Raw genomic sequence first — 16,464 nt, forward strand, 5'->3', positions numbered from 1 at the left:
TCCTAACACAGTTGTCCCTAATGACAAAAAAATGTCAGCTTTCTAAACTGCTGTAAAAATAATATAATATATAAATATTTCTTTCTACTTTTAACGAGCATAACTCTCAAATATTTGATGATGAGCTGGAAAAGTGTTCACCAAAAGGATCTCTGCAATTTGCTTCTCATGAAACGTGTGTGCTTCCCACACGGCTGGTAAACAAGCTGCACTGTGGGAAATGAAGGCGCCATCCTTTGCAAGTGAATTGACAAAGACTATATGATTCTGCTGCAGCAGTTTTACTCCAGTCCATCACTAGTTACTGGCTCATGGTGTTTAATATGTGAAAGTTTCATGTATACTTGTGTTTTGTATAGACACTGTACAGAAGTTTATACTCATTCAGATTCCTCACATTATCTTTTATTTGTCTCCAAAGGTTGAACGTGTGGATCTGACTGAGCTGACAATCTGGAAGCTTTCAGAGACTTTTAAGTACCTCAGTGCCTCCTATTAAATCTATTTATTTTCTCCAGTGTTGGTGAGACACTTTCACTTCTACAAACTAATTTTTATTTTCACATTTTAGTCCACAAAGACTGACTTCTGTTTTGACTTCATGATGTTTTCTGTGTAAAAAGAGGACCTCTGTGGTGCTCAAGGTGCTGGACATTGTTAGTGATGACTTTTATGTTGTGACCAAATCAAACGGTACATGTTGAACTTGATTATAACACTAACAGAAACAGAGTAGCTCTGTATTTATCTGTAAAAATCTGAAGTTAAAGACGTTTAAATCTATTTTAAAGACATCTTAGTGTTGTCTAGAGGCCTTTGAAGCCTTGCTGCTTGTTTGTATGTGTGATGCAGAAACAATGCATTCTCCCAGTTGCCAATCTGTCCATTTATGTGGAAGTGTATATTTTCTCTGTCTGCCTTTCATGAGGTGATGCTGCATTCACATGGACTCTGGGTAGAGATGCTCTACTCAGCTCCTCATGCTGTTGTATGGAGATTTCAAATGCTGTCCAACCGTTTACAAAGGAAAAAATGCCCCGAAGTTGGGGGATCTGCTCGATTTGCTCTCACTGTGTGAGTGTATGCAGTCAACAAAAATTTCATGTCAGAAATCCATCCATCCATCCAGTCAGGAGTAGCTGTTAGGGCAGTGGTTGGCGGTCACATTCCACTGTCGACGTCACAACAGCAACACACAATCAGACAGAAAGTCAGGACAACTTCCAAGCGAGTCGTGTGACTCAAAATTCATGAATCAGCATGAATTTGCACAGTTTACGCCAGGGTTAATGTGGTAGTTTTATGGCTTTTGTGCCTTTAATCAAACAGAAAAGTGGACAGAGTGAGAAACTAGAGAAAGAGTGAGACTTAGGCTGGATTTGAACCTCGAGCGCAGCTTTGAGGGCTTCTGTACATGGGGCATGCAGAGGTGCCCACTGGCTACCATTGACTGCATTTCTTTTAGAGGACTCGATCAGCCTTTCTCAACCAGGGTGCCTTCTGACATTGTCAGGGGTGCCTTGAAAATACTTGAAATTCAACCAAGACTTACAATAAATATGCAGAATATTAGTTGCCCCATCATAAACTATCAACATTGACCCATATGCCCTTTTTCAGATTTTATATCATTGTCAGGATCAGCAATAGGCTTAAGACAGTGCATACTGTGCAATAATCATAGTTTGTTTATCAAGGCTTACACAGTCATTTCTTGAAAATAAAGGCATTTTTAAGAAATTGCTTTTGAGATTTATTTTGCCAATTATATTACTACACAAATCCCCCAGCTGTCAGACTTGATGACTTGATTTTTTTTTTTTTTCTAATTTTGGTGCCATGACAGAAAAAAGTTGAAAAACACTGGGCTAGATTATGACAGTGTGACTTAATGGTGACCTAGACCAGTGGTTCCCAACCTTTTTGGTTTAGGTCTCCCAACCTACTCTTTTCTTAGAAATGCTAAGCCCCACAAGACCCACCTGGAGAAAATACACATTAGTTTTAAAATGATTCATTGACAAAATCCCAACATAACAGGCCTACATGCGCTTGTTCTAGAAAAAAGACGGATATATAAACAATCCATTATTACAACAGCACATTCACACCACTCTGAAGATAATAATAATTATAATAATGAGGGGAATCTATTGATTTTCAAGAAAAACTAAATTCTCAAGTGTAAAAAGTCATTAAATTATGAGAAAAAAACTTTTTTTTCTCCAACAGTTGTTAATGTACATAAACTACAACTTTGAATTTTTGAGACTACAAAGTTGAAAATGCATTTGCTATTTTAAGTTTGTTTTTCTTTAAAATGTTTGCATTTACAATATTGTTAATTTATGATTTTAAAATCTTCAAAATTCAAGACTTAACAAACTTGGAAATATCAAGTTTTTCTTGTTAATTTACGACTTCATGAAGTCTGATATTCTGAAATTGTTTTCTTGTATATATGCAGCTTTATAATTTAAAAAAAATGATTTTTTTCCCAAAAAAGTGTTCACTTTTTGCTCAAAAATTAACTGACTCTCTTGTCTTCAAGGTGGCTGGGGTATACCTACCTACATTGCATTTCTAATCATGATTGATTTTTGTCCAGGCATACCCCCTTAAGTATGCCTGGACCCCAGGTTTGGAATAAATGACCTAAACAACTAGAACTGTAGAAATAAAATTATAAAAAAAAAGAAAAAAAAAAAAAGAAATGTTTTTACTGTTGGCAGTTCTCTGCAGAATTCACAGTAACAGAATACATTTAAGCAAAAAAAAAAAAAGCTCTCCTTTCACAGTTAGAGCAATGACAGAAGGAACTCTTAAGCTGCACCGGTTTTAACTCCAATTTTAATACAGAAATCCAAAGCTGCTTCAGTCATTAAATTTTATATGGTTCAGTTCATTTACTAGTAATTCAACAGACCATGCACCAAGGGGTGTCTAGTCCTTACAGGCTTACAAGACACTGAAATACAAAACAAGAATAATAAAACAATGAAAGAAACAACAGATGTCAAACAATGACAACTTCCGCTGCTTATTAAAAGGCTGCTGTAGTTTTCACAAGTAAAAATTGTCCTCTTGTGCCGGTGGAAGGCATTCACCCCAGAATGAGCAAGCTGAAACAGTTCTTGTGAGTTAATAGAAACTTAAGTCCATTTTCGTCAGACATGGAAAACAAATTTGGATCACCTGTAGACATTTTCACTGACTGTTGTTGATCCTCATACATGACTGCCACCCTGAAGGTGTTTTTTTGGCCTTTTTCCATGTGAATGCAGCACAAACCTTCTTAAATTCCTTTTTTAATCGTAAATGTTTTGCTGTACTGCATCAGTAATTCAACACTGAAATGTTGAAGTACATCTTGAGTGCCGTCTTTCACCATTTGTTAAGGCTTGATTATGTCAAATTTTTTCAATCCCAAACATTTCACATGCTGAAATAACTGGAATCTAAGCAAGTGTTTTTATTTTTGTCAAAGTATCTCATTACATTAATTATAAGCCACATTTACCCTACAAGTCCATATAAACTTTTTATTGCAAGATGTAACAAGCAAAAATAAGGCCTGCATTGCTTGTAATAAGAAAAAAACTACCAATAAGGTAAGATATTTTTTACTTGTCAAGTGTCGTGCAATTAGATTTACTTTTACAATTAGTTTAGACAGCAAGTAAGATTTACTTGTGCTGTTCAAATTTTGCAAACTCTATTTGCTCATAATACCTTGAAATAAATTAATGAGGAGTTTAGAGCAGAGCCAGCTGGGAAGGTTTGGTCTCTGATCAGGATGGTTCCTGGTCACTTTGCTGTGGAGGTCTTTCAGGCACATCTAGATGTGAGGAGTCCCTCTCAGACCCAGAACTCACTGGAGGGATTATGTATCTCATCTGGCTTAGGAACGTGTCAGAATCCAGCATATCTGGGGGAGAGGGATGTCTCTTGCCATCGTAACCCCCAAGTGGAAGAAAATAAATGGGTGCATGTGGGTAAAAGATGATTTTTCAGGTGGATGTGGCTTAAACTAAGTGTTCTTTGATACCTTTTTACCTAAATGTAGACAACTACTCTGGCAAAGATTTGAGTCTTCGTAGTGGGAGAAGCTAATCTTTAAAACTTTTTTGTTTACATATGGTAGAATCAGATACACACCACAGTGACGAGTTCATGTGACCCAGCAGACTTAGCAGCTCTCACAGTGACAGAAATGCTAAAAGTGACTTTTGTGTGTACTTCACATTTCCTTTATGGGACACTAACACCAGTTAGAATTCATAGCTCAACACCCCACAGACAAATGTATCTTGGACTACTCTTCATCACAGACTGTATAAGAAGTAGATCTAGCCATCATCAAGGTCACATCACACAACACGTCTCGGGCCTTTTGGCAGTCTCCATTTTGATAGCTGGAGTCAAAGTGACTGTATTTATGAGGCTACAGATAATGACACTCCTATCTTTGGTTTGAAGGTTGTAATGGTAGCAGCTTCTCAAAGAAACCCTGCTTAACTGTCTTTTTAATCTTCAAAATGTCCTTAAACTTACAAAAAACACTAGAAAGCAGTTAGTTTAGACTTGGAAATGTGACCTGAGGTAATGAGTAAATATTTGGTCCTTTTTTTCATAGATGCCTTATACACATAATGGTGGTCATTGAAGAATGCATACAATTATGATGCATTTACATGGATTCAGTTAGGAGATGAGATGGATGTAACCTTTGTTGACAGAATCACACAAGGCTGGCAGAGAACAGTCAGTGGGCTTAGTGGAAGAGCTCAGTACTTCTTTACAATATTATTAATGATTAAAAGAACTGAAATTTTGTTTTAAAATGTAAAAAAAAATTACTTCGGTAGTCTACTGTCACCCTGAATCCATGTGAATGCAAGCTCAGCTTTACTTCCCTATGTCTGCTTCTTATTTACAGTCTATTGTCCAGATAAAGTTTTTCACCAGATACCTTTTAAGTAAGAAACAAAGACAAATGGAATGATGCAACAGCTTAAAAACCGAATCATATCCTTGTTTTTGACCCTGTTTATACCTTGAATTAATATTTGATTTGGGCACTCAGTTACCAAGTGGTAATCCTTAATGCTAGGCATGGTTGCACCTTAACACATACTGGAAACGATCTTATATCTGATGGCTCAGACTGAATACAGAGGTGGTCTGGGATGCCTTCATCTGGATTGGCTAAGCAGTGAAAATACAATGCATACTGGTATGCGTTTAAGACTACCTGTCAGGTGACATGATCTGCAGTAAGCAAAAAGTGTGATTTATTCACATTTCTCCAGCTTCACCTGTAATGATGAGATGTACAACGTAACATTGTCACTTTGCAGACGCTTTTATTCAAAGCGACGTACATAGGTGTTCATGGCATGAAGGACCTTGCCCAAGGGTCCACACTGGATACTGACTGTGCCCAGACCAAGATTCAAACCCCCAATTTCAGCCTCCACACAATAAATCCCAGCTCTTTTTAGTAATCTAGAATTACTAAGAGCCTATCTTACGGCTCCCATACAGCTCTTTTTTTGGTACTATTCTGCCTTTTTTATATCTTCAAATCAACAAGAAAATGGAAAAAAGGAGACTGGCTCTCAAACTGGAGCTAACTCCTGTTGTTCACATAAAAGAAGCGGCTCTTAGAACTGACTCGTTCACAAATGACACATCTTGTCTCTTTTGGAACTTAACATATTGAATTGAGCTGTCATTAATCCAAATTGTACTCCACAAGGTTTAGGTAGTCAATCAGTGTTTCCTTTAAGAGTATATTTATGGCAAAATGAGGAAAAGCTGTTTAAAGGGCACCACTTGCCTCTCAGCTACTGGCTTATTTTCCCCCTTCCCCCATTTATATGTATTGCTAGCAGCTTTACTGCATATAGCATACATGGCTGTTAAGCCACAGTAAATCTAATAAATGATGTAAGGGCTGCTATTTTCTCTTCTTAATGAAGTGTGTGGACAGCTTGGTGTCTGAATGCTCAGCATGGATGCTAATGCGAACTATAAACAGGGTCTCTCGCACTTCTTATTATTAATGATAGTACTGGTGACAGTGCTGGGTCATGACAAAGTATAACAGTAAATCTAAATATTAAAATATAAACTGACAGAAGCCTTCAGCTATAAGCTATAAAATGCCTTCGTGAAATAACATCCGTCTGCTTATATGAGCAGCTATCATAATGGGTGTAAATACTGTACACATAGACTCATTAACAGAGTGTTGTTTCATTGTGAAATTCAGATGACCACTAAGGACTGTATCTTTATATATTTTGTGTATCATTGTAAATAAGAACTACAAAATGACGAGTTTGAAAAATGGCCAAATTCTCTTTTATTTGCAGCTGAGATTATTTCCTATTGATCTGACTGTTGTAAATGTTTTTTTCTTAATCTGCTGTTTGATTTGATGTGATTTTAAAGATGTGTTTCTTTGTCTGTCATGCAATCCAGAGTGTAAACACAACAGCTGAAGTTGAAATGTTAAATGTTGCTCCCGTCCTGTTTAATGACGTCCTTGTAGAGAGCTTTACTGCACTCAGACATGAAGAGGAGGATGTCAAAGCAGTCATGTGAGGGTAAACAAAAGAATTTGGCTCTTAAAATCACTGAAGTAAGTTCTAGCCCCTCCTTTTGATACAATTCTAAAACTTTTTGTATGATTATTTTACATGGAAAATTTCCCATGATGCCTGCTTTTAATCTTTGATGGTGCTTGTGAAATCTGTAAATCATTTTTTCTTCCTCAGGTTTTTTTTGTCATTTTTCATCTCTGATTTTCTTTAAGTGTCATAAATGAAGATGTTTATATGGAAGAAGCTGTAAAAAGTCATTTTCTTTTATCAACCTTAGCTCTTGATTTATGCTTTTTAAGTCTGTTTTCATACATACACTGCACTATTAAAACATATCTTTTTGAATCTCTGCATATCTTTTCTATACTGTTTTTAAAGAGACATTGTATGTTTGTAAGATATCAGAGCAGCAGGTTCCCAGAGCAGCCCCCAGGTTTGAAATGACAGTGGGTGGAGCGAAGATCAACTTACTCTTTAGAGAGTTCAACTAACACTGTCAAATAACTTCAACACTGAAGACCGTTTCACTCAGAACTGAGTTGGGAGTTAAAATCTTGACCCTAAGATATCAACTCTCCAGTTTTTGCTGTGTCCAACAGCTGTTTCAGGATGTGATGTGAAATCACTCTCTCTCTATGCTACTGTGTAGTCTACAGAGGTGGAAAAAATACAAGGGTATTGCGCTCAAGTAGAAGTAGTTACCCTGGTCAAAACTCACTTAAAACTACTGATTTCAAAATGTATTGAGAAAAGTACAAGTACACAGAAAACGACTCAATTACAAAAATCTGTAAATGTAATTAGTTACTCTCCATCTTTGGTAACCAGGGCCTGTTTGTTGAAACATTTAAAGTCCTTCAGTATTAGATGACAGAGTTTACTTTTTCCCCTGATTTTCAAGAAAAACTGGATTGGATCAACATTTTCCAGATAAAGATATATTAAGATTAACAATCTACAGTATATTACCAGAGCTCAAAATGAAACACGCTACATACTTTGTCCAGGGGGCACCAGATTCCCACAAATCAGGGATCCTGAAAGTCGATTCTGAAGTACTTTCATGTTTGAATATGAAATATATTTGGTGAAATATCTTAAGAGAACAAAAATCATGGATCATGGAAATAATGGAAAAAACATGGATTTGGATACAATGTCATTACAGTCCCTGTTGATGTAATGGTCAGGCGGCTAAGTACTTTTGTCCATATAGTGTTCATGATATTAAAAGCAGGACTCTCTTTTAAAGTTATTGTACAATTTTAACAACTTTAAACTTATTTGAAAGGTATAAAGTAAATCAGTGTTGCTTCAATAAGACAAGGATCCTTCTCTAATCCCTTTACTGAAATAGTTGTCAAGATTTCGACTATCTGTATTTATTGTACTAATTTGCAAAAAGTTTTGATCACACCAAACTGATAAGGAAAAAGAGATCAAAGAGTTTTCAATCACATCAAATCATAAAGTTTGCTGGAGAAAGCAGAGCCATGCTAACATCATCAACATTTCAGGGCTTTGTTAGTTGCTTACCTGAGATGTGAAGGTTCTTGATTCTATTAAATATAGTCTGAAAAGGATGCAGAAAATATGCTTTTCATAATAATCGAAAACCTCTTGATTTTGCTTTACTTTTCCTTAGTGTTCAGTTCTGCAAAGTGATCCAAAAATGTATCGTAGAGACAGCTTTGATGATGAATTAAATTTGTTGAATAAAGTAGATATTTGATTGTCCCTTTAAATCTTTTCAGTATGAAGTGGAGACTCAAAATACTTTTTTATTGGCATCTATTCATACAGTAACAGCCCCACAAAAGCTGAAATTCACCCTCACCCCTTGAAATCTCTTTACTTTTATGCCTTTGCTCCTGCAAAAGCCAGGAGCCAAAGGTAATATCTGGCCGGAAGGCTGGCTTTTCTATTGGATGTGATCTCTGAAAGTATTGGAACAGAGAGGCCAATTCCTTTCTTTTTGCTCAGACTGAAAACTTTTGGATTTGACATCAAAAGATGAATATTAGACAAGAGATGAACATTTCAGCTTTTATTTAAAACTTAGAAGATAGCATTAGTTGTCAGGGAACGCCACAGTTTTTGTATTCCAAAGTATTGGAGCAGATAGACCTCAAATAGATTAAAGTAAATAAGACTTAATATTTAGTTGTAAATCTTTTGCTTGCATTAACTGCATCAAGTCCATGATCCACTGACATCATCAAACATTTACATTCAAGTCTGGAGATTGACTAAAACCTTCCACTCCTTGCCCCTGATGAACTCCTTTGGTGTTTTTGATAATTGTCTTGCTGCATGATGAAGGATCTCCCAATCAGTTTGGTTGCATCTTTCTTTAAATTGGCAGACAAAATGTTTCTGTAGACTTCTGAGTTCACTTCTGTTGCCATCATGTGTTACATCATCAACAAAGATTAATTAACCCCGTCCCAGAAGAAGCCATGCAAGCCCAAGCGATGATATTACCTCAAGTGTGTTTTACAGATGAGCTGGTATGTTTGGGATCATGAGAAGATCCTTTCTTTCTCCAAACTTTAGTCTTTCCATCACTTTGGTAAAGGTTCATCTTTGTCTCATCAGTACATAAAACTTTGTCCAGGAACGTTTGAGCCTCATCTCTATAATGTTTGGTAAATTCCAGCCTGGATTTCCTGTTCTTTTTTGCAAATAAGTGGTTTGCATCTTCTGGTGTAGCCACTGTACTTTTGTTCATGAAGTCTTCTGTGAACAGTAGATGGTGATACCTTCACTCCTGTCCTCTGGAAGTTGTTGCTGATGTCACTAACAATTGTTTTAGGGTCTTTCTTTACAGCTCTCACAATGTTTTTTGTCATCAACTGATACTGTTTTTCCTTGGTCTATCCATTTACAACTGTCACTGAGTACACCAGTGGTTTCTTTCTTCTTCAAGACATTTCTAATGGTTGAACTGGCTATGGCCAATGTTTGTGCAGTGGCTCTGATTGATTTTCCATCTTCTCTAAGCTTCGCAATCGCTTGTTTTTCACTCATAGACAGCTCTCTGGTTTTCATGTTGGTTACACCTCTAACTACAAATGCAGTCTGCACAGACAAAACCCAAATCTGAAACTGAGCATAGACATTCAGCACTTTTTAGCGTTTGAATCAATGTAATAAGACACACCTGGGCAGCAAAACATACCTGTCAGTCACACAATACTTTTGCTCACATGAAAGATGGGTGTGTTCAAACAGAAGGTGCTATCTTCATAGTTGTATATCAGATCCAGATATAAGTACCTGTAAATAAAAGCTGAAAGAAAAAACAGAAAGAAAGCAATTGAGCCAAACTGCCCCAATACTTCTGGAGGGGAGTATAAATGTCCACTCTTTCTTTCTTTCTTGCTTTCTTTCTTTCTTAGGATTCCCATTAGCACTAGCAAAAGCATTGGCTATTCTTCCTGGGGTCCGACACACATGAAGTCATACACATCAACAACACACAATACAACATAAACCAACAGGGTCAAAAAAAAATAAATAAAAATCAGCTCCTCTAAAAGTATAAAAAACATACACATACAGAAGAGAAACAAAATGGCCATCCATTTAACATGACGCAGAACACGAAGTCATAAACACATTTCAAACTCATCAAACTGAAAGTCTTTCTACCATCAGATATTACATGCATGCACATACATAGATTTACATGGCACATTGTAATAATCACATAACTGGATGACCTATCACAGATATGTCCCAGTTATCCTGTAACAATAATTCCAAGGAAAAAGAGGTGAAAATGCTTTTCATACCATGCCAACATTCTAAAGTGCTCATTTACTCAATGAAACTCATTACTGTTGATTATGTATAATGAGGTTTCAACAAAAAATTAAACCTCTCCTTGTTATTTTCTTGAATAATATACACTGGCAGTGAATTCCAGCCTCTGTACAGGACTGTTCTTTGTATTATACCTGTTCTCAGCATCAGTAGTATGAACCTTCTTTCTACTGCACTTCATGTTTGGTAATGATGTTGAACAAACTGAGAAGATACTTTTTCATATAATAACTTTGGAGATTGTAATTATACTCCTGAGAAAATTTAACAAAACATAAGTGAATCTTTGTCTCACAGTTAGCCAGCCAAGTCTGTCATGCATGTCTGTTACAATGGTTCTATATGAGCATTCTAGGGCACACCAAGCTGCTTTATTCTGAGCCACTTGTAATTTTTTAAAGTCTTTCATTAAAGCACTGGACCAAATTATAGAGCCAGAATCAAGCTGGGACAGAACCAAGGCATTCAGAACTTGTTTCATAACATCTGGAGGTAAACTTTTTGGCACTTTACTTACTACTGAAACGCCTCTTCCCATTTTAATGACAACATTATCAATATGCTTCAACCATGGGAAATGATGATCCAAGGTTATACCCAACAGTTTAGTCTCACACAGCTGCTCAATAGGTTTGTTGTTAAGATTTAATTTCAGTGCTGGTTCAGCTTTTAACTGATATTTTGAACCAAATGTAATGGACTTTGTTTTACCTACATGAAGAATCAATTTATTACCTGTAATCCATTCTACCATTGACTTTAACTCCATCTGTAAAATAGTGTTTAGTTCTCCTATTGAAGAGGCAGTAGCATATATTGTTGAGTCATCTGCATACATGGCCACATGGGCTTTATCTAAAACAAGAGGTAGATCATTTGTAAAAACAGAAAATAACAACGGTCCTAATCAGCTACCTTGAGGTACTCCACGTGGAACATGTTTCATTGTTGACAGACTGCTATTAAAGACAACGGTCTGCCTCCTGTTTGTCAGGTAGCTCTCCATCCATTTTAAAGCACTTATAGTAAATCCATAATGTTTCAGCTTACCTAATAATAAAGAATGATCAATAACATCAAACACTGAACTGAAATCTAGCAGCACTGCTCCTGCTATGTTCCTGTTATCTTGCTCCCTCTGCCAGTCTTCCACTATTTGTGTCAGAGCTGTACATGTAGAATAGCCAGGCCTATAGGCATGTTGATAGCTAGTGGTTGAATCATTAACATCAAAATAAGTTTGTATCGATCAAAAATAATCCTCTCCATTATCTTTCCTAAAGCTGGCAACAAGCTTATAGGACGGCTGTTAGAACCACAGAAAGGTGCAGCTGGATTCTTTGAGAGTGAATCACTTCTGCTTCTTTCCATGCCTGTGGACAAATACATTTTTCAACGCTTAAATTAATAATATGACACACAGGAACAGCACTTCAACCAGAAACCATTTTAAGAAATTTGACATCCAGGTTATCTATTCCTGGTGGTCTATCTTTGCATTTATTAATCTTTTTAAATTTTAAATTCACACTTCTTATTTTCCATTATTAAATCCTTAATCATTGATCTGGAAGTATCAGTCATTGATTGCATGCTGCTTCTTCAAATTTTCACCTTAATAATCATTAAAATAATTAGCAATTTCTATCGGTTTTGTCAAAAATTCTCCTTCCACTTCAAGATATGTTGTATTTACTACACTCCATAGCTTTTACTTGTCATTCTTTACTCATAATCCTATTCTCAAAATAAAGTTGTTTCTTCTTTTTACTTTTTATTGCAGTTACATAATTCCTTAGTTTTTTGTAAATTTGCCAATCAGACTTGTAGCCTGATGTGAATGCTACCCTTTTTTGCGTCTTCTCTTTGTTTCATCAGTTCCTTTAATTCTTCATCTATCCGCGGTGAACTGTGAGCTTTCTTAGTGGTGCATGATTCTCAATTACTTGCAAAAACAACTCATTAAAGACTTCTAGAGTATCATCTGGACAGTCCTTCTGTAGTACAGGATCCCAACAAATATCATCAACATCATCTTTAAAGGACTTTTCACTAAATTTCCATTGACCTTCTAAATAAAAAAACTCTCAGTCCTGCTTTTGGAACCTTAGCTTTTCTCACCAGCACCGCTAGTTTATGATCTCTACACCCTACTGGAATGGACATTGCAATTGAACATAAATAACTATGATTTGTGAAGATGTGATCAATAAGAGTTGAGCTTTTTGTTCCAACCCTCCTAATGCATACTCTTGTAGGTTTGTCAACCATTTGCACTAAGTTGCATGCATTAGTACCTGTCTGCAGTTTCTCCTTGAGTGGACAGTGAGGCACATTCCAGACAATGTTTAAATCACCTAAGAAATATATTTCATTATCAAGGTCACACACAGTATCTAACATTTCACACATATTACCCAAGTAAATTGAGTTTGCATTTGGAGGTCTGTGGCAACATCCAGTAAGCAGAGGTTTTAAATGTGGCAAATTCATTTGCAACCATAGTCAGTATCGACATGCATCAGGCCATACCTAACCTTTACTGGTATTTGAATTTGTATGTAAACTGCTACTACACCGTCATATGCATTTCTGTCTCTCCTATGAATACTGTAACCCTGAATACTCACAGCTGCATCACTGAATGTGTCATCTAAAGGAGTTTCAGATATTGCTAACACGTGAATTCCACTTGATAATATTTCTGCTATCTCTGTCACTTTATTTCCTCAGCTACGAATGTTTAAATTTGCCACTTTCAACCCCTTCCTTGGTAACTTAGAAGTTATGATGGAGATTTTACCTCATATTCTCTTCCTTTTGATTTGGGAGCCATGATTAAACATACGTTTAAAGTATTCAACACACACAGAAATACATACAAAACAAAAAAATCCAACGCAAATTTGCCGACCACGCAACCTTTGACTAAAACAAGTCGGGCATTCAGGATCAAGAATGAACTTAGTACATTTTTAAAGCCAAAGGTGCAGGTGAAAAACCATGTGAGCTCTCCTTCTTGTCCTAACCTAATGCCTTTGTTGTCTGCCAGTTGCCTACCTCATGAAGGTCTCTATCCACCAGGTGGTGGCTCTGGTTTAAACAACACGTAACATTTGTTAGGTCCCTTTAATGTGTACCAACCTCTTCATTTGGGCTTATTTCCTCATTCCTACAGCTGTGAAGAATTTCCAGCTCACAGCACATTGCCACTCATCGTGTGTTTATCTCAAAGTCACAAAGTCAATTTCATGGGATCTATCACACATGAGCGCCTCATTATTGAGATATAAGAAATGTGGCGGTGTCAAGCTGTTAGTAATTACACACAGAAGTGAACACAACAGCAGATGATCCAAATGAGATGTGAGACATAAATGAAGAGGCTCATAATGAGCAATCATCCTTTTGATTTCTGCTTCCTTCTTCTCTGACAGGGAACATGTGGCTGACAGAGTAGCCACGCAGAGCTCAATGCTTTAATTTAAGGTTTCTCTCAAGATTCAATCACAGTGAGATGACACGAGAATATTTTTTCTTATCGTGTTCAACCTGTAGAAACAATTTCAGCTCTGTCTGGTTAAGAGGAGGCTGCTGAAGACTGTCTTTTGAGGAAGACGACAAAAAGATAGTTTGGGATTTAGTCCACTGACGTTCTTATTGTTCTTTTTAATCAGCTAATCCATTCTCCCCCACTCTGCTACCCCTGAAAGATACAGCCTTATTAAAAATAAATGGACAGGCATCACTGCTGCCGACAAGATATTAGCTGTAGGCTGAAAGCTTCAACACAAACTCTGAGTCAAAAACATGCTTTTACTGACTTTATTCAACTAAGCAGTATAAAACCCTCCAACAGGGCAACTAAACAAGTATTCTACAGTAAAGTTGACTGAACTATTCAATTTATTCATTTCATGTGATGATTTATGCCAAAACCTCAACACAATTACTGATGCTTTGAATACATAAAAATGTCTGTTAAAACTGTTAAAAGTCAGAACATTCTTTGATATTGTTTAGAAATTAATCATCCGAGCAGCTGTTTTTATTCAAGCTTCTCACCAAAACTAAACTTACTTTCAATAAAATAACATTCGAACCGATTATTTCATTGACCTGACCTCGGACCATAGACCGTAGAAAGAATTGGACAAACCCTGTGTGACGTAAGTTGTCTGCTTACAATAGGTGGGCTCAAACGGCTCTTGAAGCCAATTCGTGGAGGCTTCCATATTGAAATCGCAGTCTCAACCAAACTTTGGATCAACCTAACAGCCCGCCCACTAAGCGCAACTTCCTGTCAGCCTGCTATCTAGCATTCTGGTTGACAGAAACAGAGCTTCTGCCTGCTGAGCTATCTGTCAATCAAATGAGACGTGCCAATCTTTTATCCTAAAAATAATCCAAACAATCGTACAAAAAATTCACCCCCCATACAGTGGGAGCACAATAAGACTCAGCTAATGAGACACGTTTGGTGTTTTGAACCAGGCTGTAAACCAGTTTATTTCTAGGGTCAAAACCAGCTGCTTAACATGTGTCCAGACGGGACTTCTGGTGTTCCTGCTGCCAGCCTCAAGTGGACACTTGCGGTATAGCAATTTTTTGCACTTCCGCATTGGCTTCATTTTTCAGGACCGGAAGTTGCCGCTTGCCTCGGACGCATCATAAACACCATAGCCTATAAGACTAGTTCAGACCGAAGATTTATGACGAGAGGGAACACACACCTGCCAGTTCAAACTACTACAACTGAAGGAGAGTCTGTAGCAATAACTCTCACACTCACTCAATTTAAAGTGATTTGTACACACATGGACAAAATTGTTGGTACCTTTCCGTTAAAGAAAGAAAAACCCACAGTGGTCACTGAAATATCTTGAAACTGACAAAAGTCATAATAGATAAAAATCAACTGAAAATTAACTAATGAAATCAGACATTACTTTTGAGTTGTGGTTCAGCATACAAACATATAAAACCAAACTAAAAAAACTGGCCTGGACAAAATTTATGGTACTCCTAGAAAAGATTGAAAATTATTTGACCTTGGGGACATTTTAAACTAAGGTGTGTCCTGTAATTAGCATCACAGGTGTGCTGTTTGGTATCATGGTGTGTACCACACTGAACATGGGCTACAGAAAGCAGGAGACAGTTGTCTCAGGAGATTGGAAAGAACATTGTAGACTAGCATGTTAAAGGTAAAGGCTATACGACCATCTCCAAGCAGCTTGATGTCCCTGTGACTACAGTTGCACATATTATTTGGAAGTTTAAGGTCCACGGGACTGTAGCCAACCTCTCTGGATGTGGCCACAGAGTAAAATTGATGCGGTGAATATTACGACTGTAACCAAAGAGCCCAAAACTTCCAAAGAGATTAGAGGTGAACTCCAAGGTCAAGGTGCATCAGTGTCAGAATGCACTATTCATCGCTGTTTGAGCCAAAGTGGACTTAATGGAAGACAGCTGAGGAAGAAGCAATTAAAAAAAAAGCCAGACTGGAATTTGCTAAAATGCATATTGACAAGCTACAAAGCTTCTGGGAGAATGTCCTTGAAACAGAGGAGACAAAACTGGAGCTTTTTGGAGAGTCACATCAGCTCTACGTGCACAGGCACAAAAATGAGACACAGAAGTCTGTACCTACTGTGAAACATGTAGGAGGCTGGGTTATGTTCTGATTACTTTAATAAGTGCAAAGATTTTGCATGTTGAAGCTTCAAGAGAAAAATATCTTTCTCCTCTGATAAGTTGACTGTTTTCTCTCTAAAAATGTTTTTTTCTGAATTCTGTAAAAACATCTAAAAAGGCTATGATGTTCTGTTTGTGTCTTTAGTCAGCTAGTTCAATGAACAGAGCTGGAAACTGAGGAGAGAAAAAGAGAGCGGGTAACATCATACATAAAAAAGGAACCTTGGACCTGAAGTGAACCGGGGTCACCCACTTTGAGGACAACAGCCTTGGTTCATGGAGTCCATGGACATAACAAGTCGGTTTCTGGCACCCCATGCTTCTT

At 37.1% G+C, this 16,464-nt stretch overlaps 1 protein-coding gene across 2 annotated transcripts in view; it reads left to right on the forward strand.

Annotated features, from left to right (window-relative positions):
• The window catches only part of LOC121522644 (solute carrier family 35 member F5-like), a 30,999-nt gene extending 24,073 nt beyond the window's left edge, over positions 1-6,926 (forward strand). For both annotated transcript variants that reach the window (XM_041807200.1, XM_041807201.1), the window contains exon 16: positions 422-6,926. The gene's annotated coding sequence lies outside the window, so the exon portion shown is untranslated. The remainder of the gene's footprint in view (positions 1-421) is intronic.
• The last annotated feature ends 9,538 nt before the right edge of the window (positions 6,927-16,464 follow it).

Source organism: Cheilinus undulatus, linkage group 15 (assembly GCF_018320785.1).
Source record: "Cheilinus undulatus linkage group 15, ASM1832078v1, whole genome shotgun sequence".
Classification (NCBI taxonomy): Eukaryota; Metazoa; Chordata; class Actinopteri; order Labriformes; family Labridae; genus Cheilinus; species Cheilinus undulatus.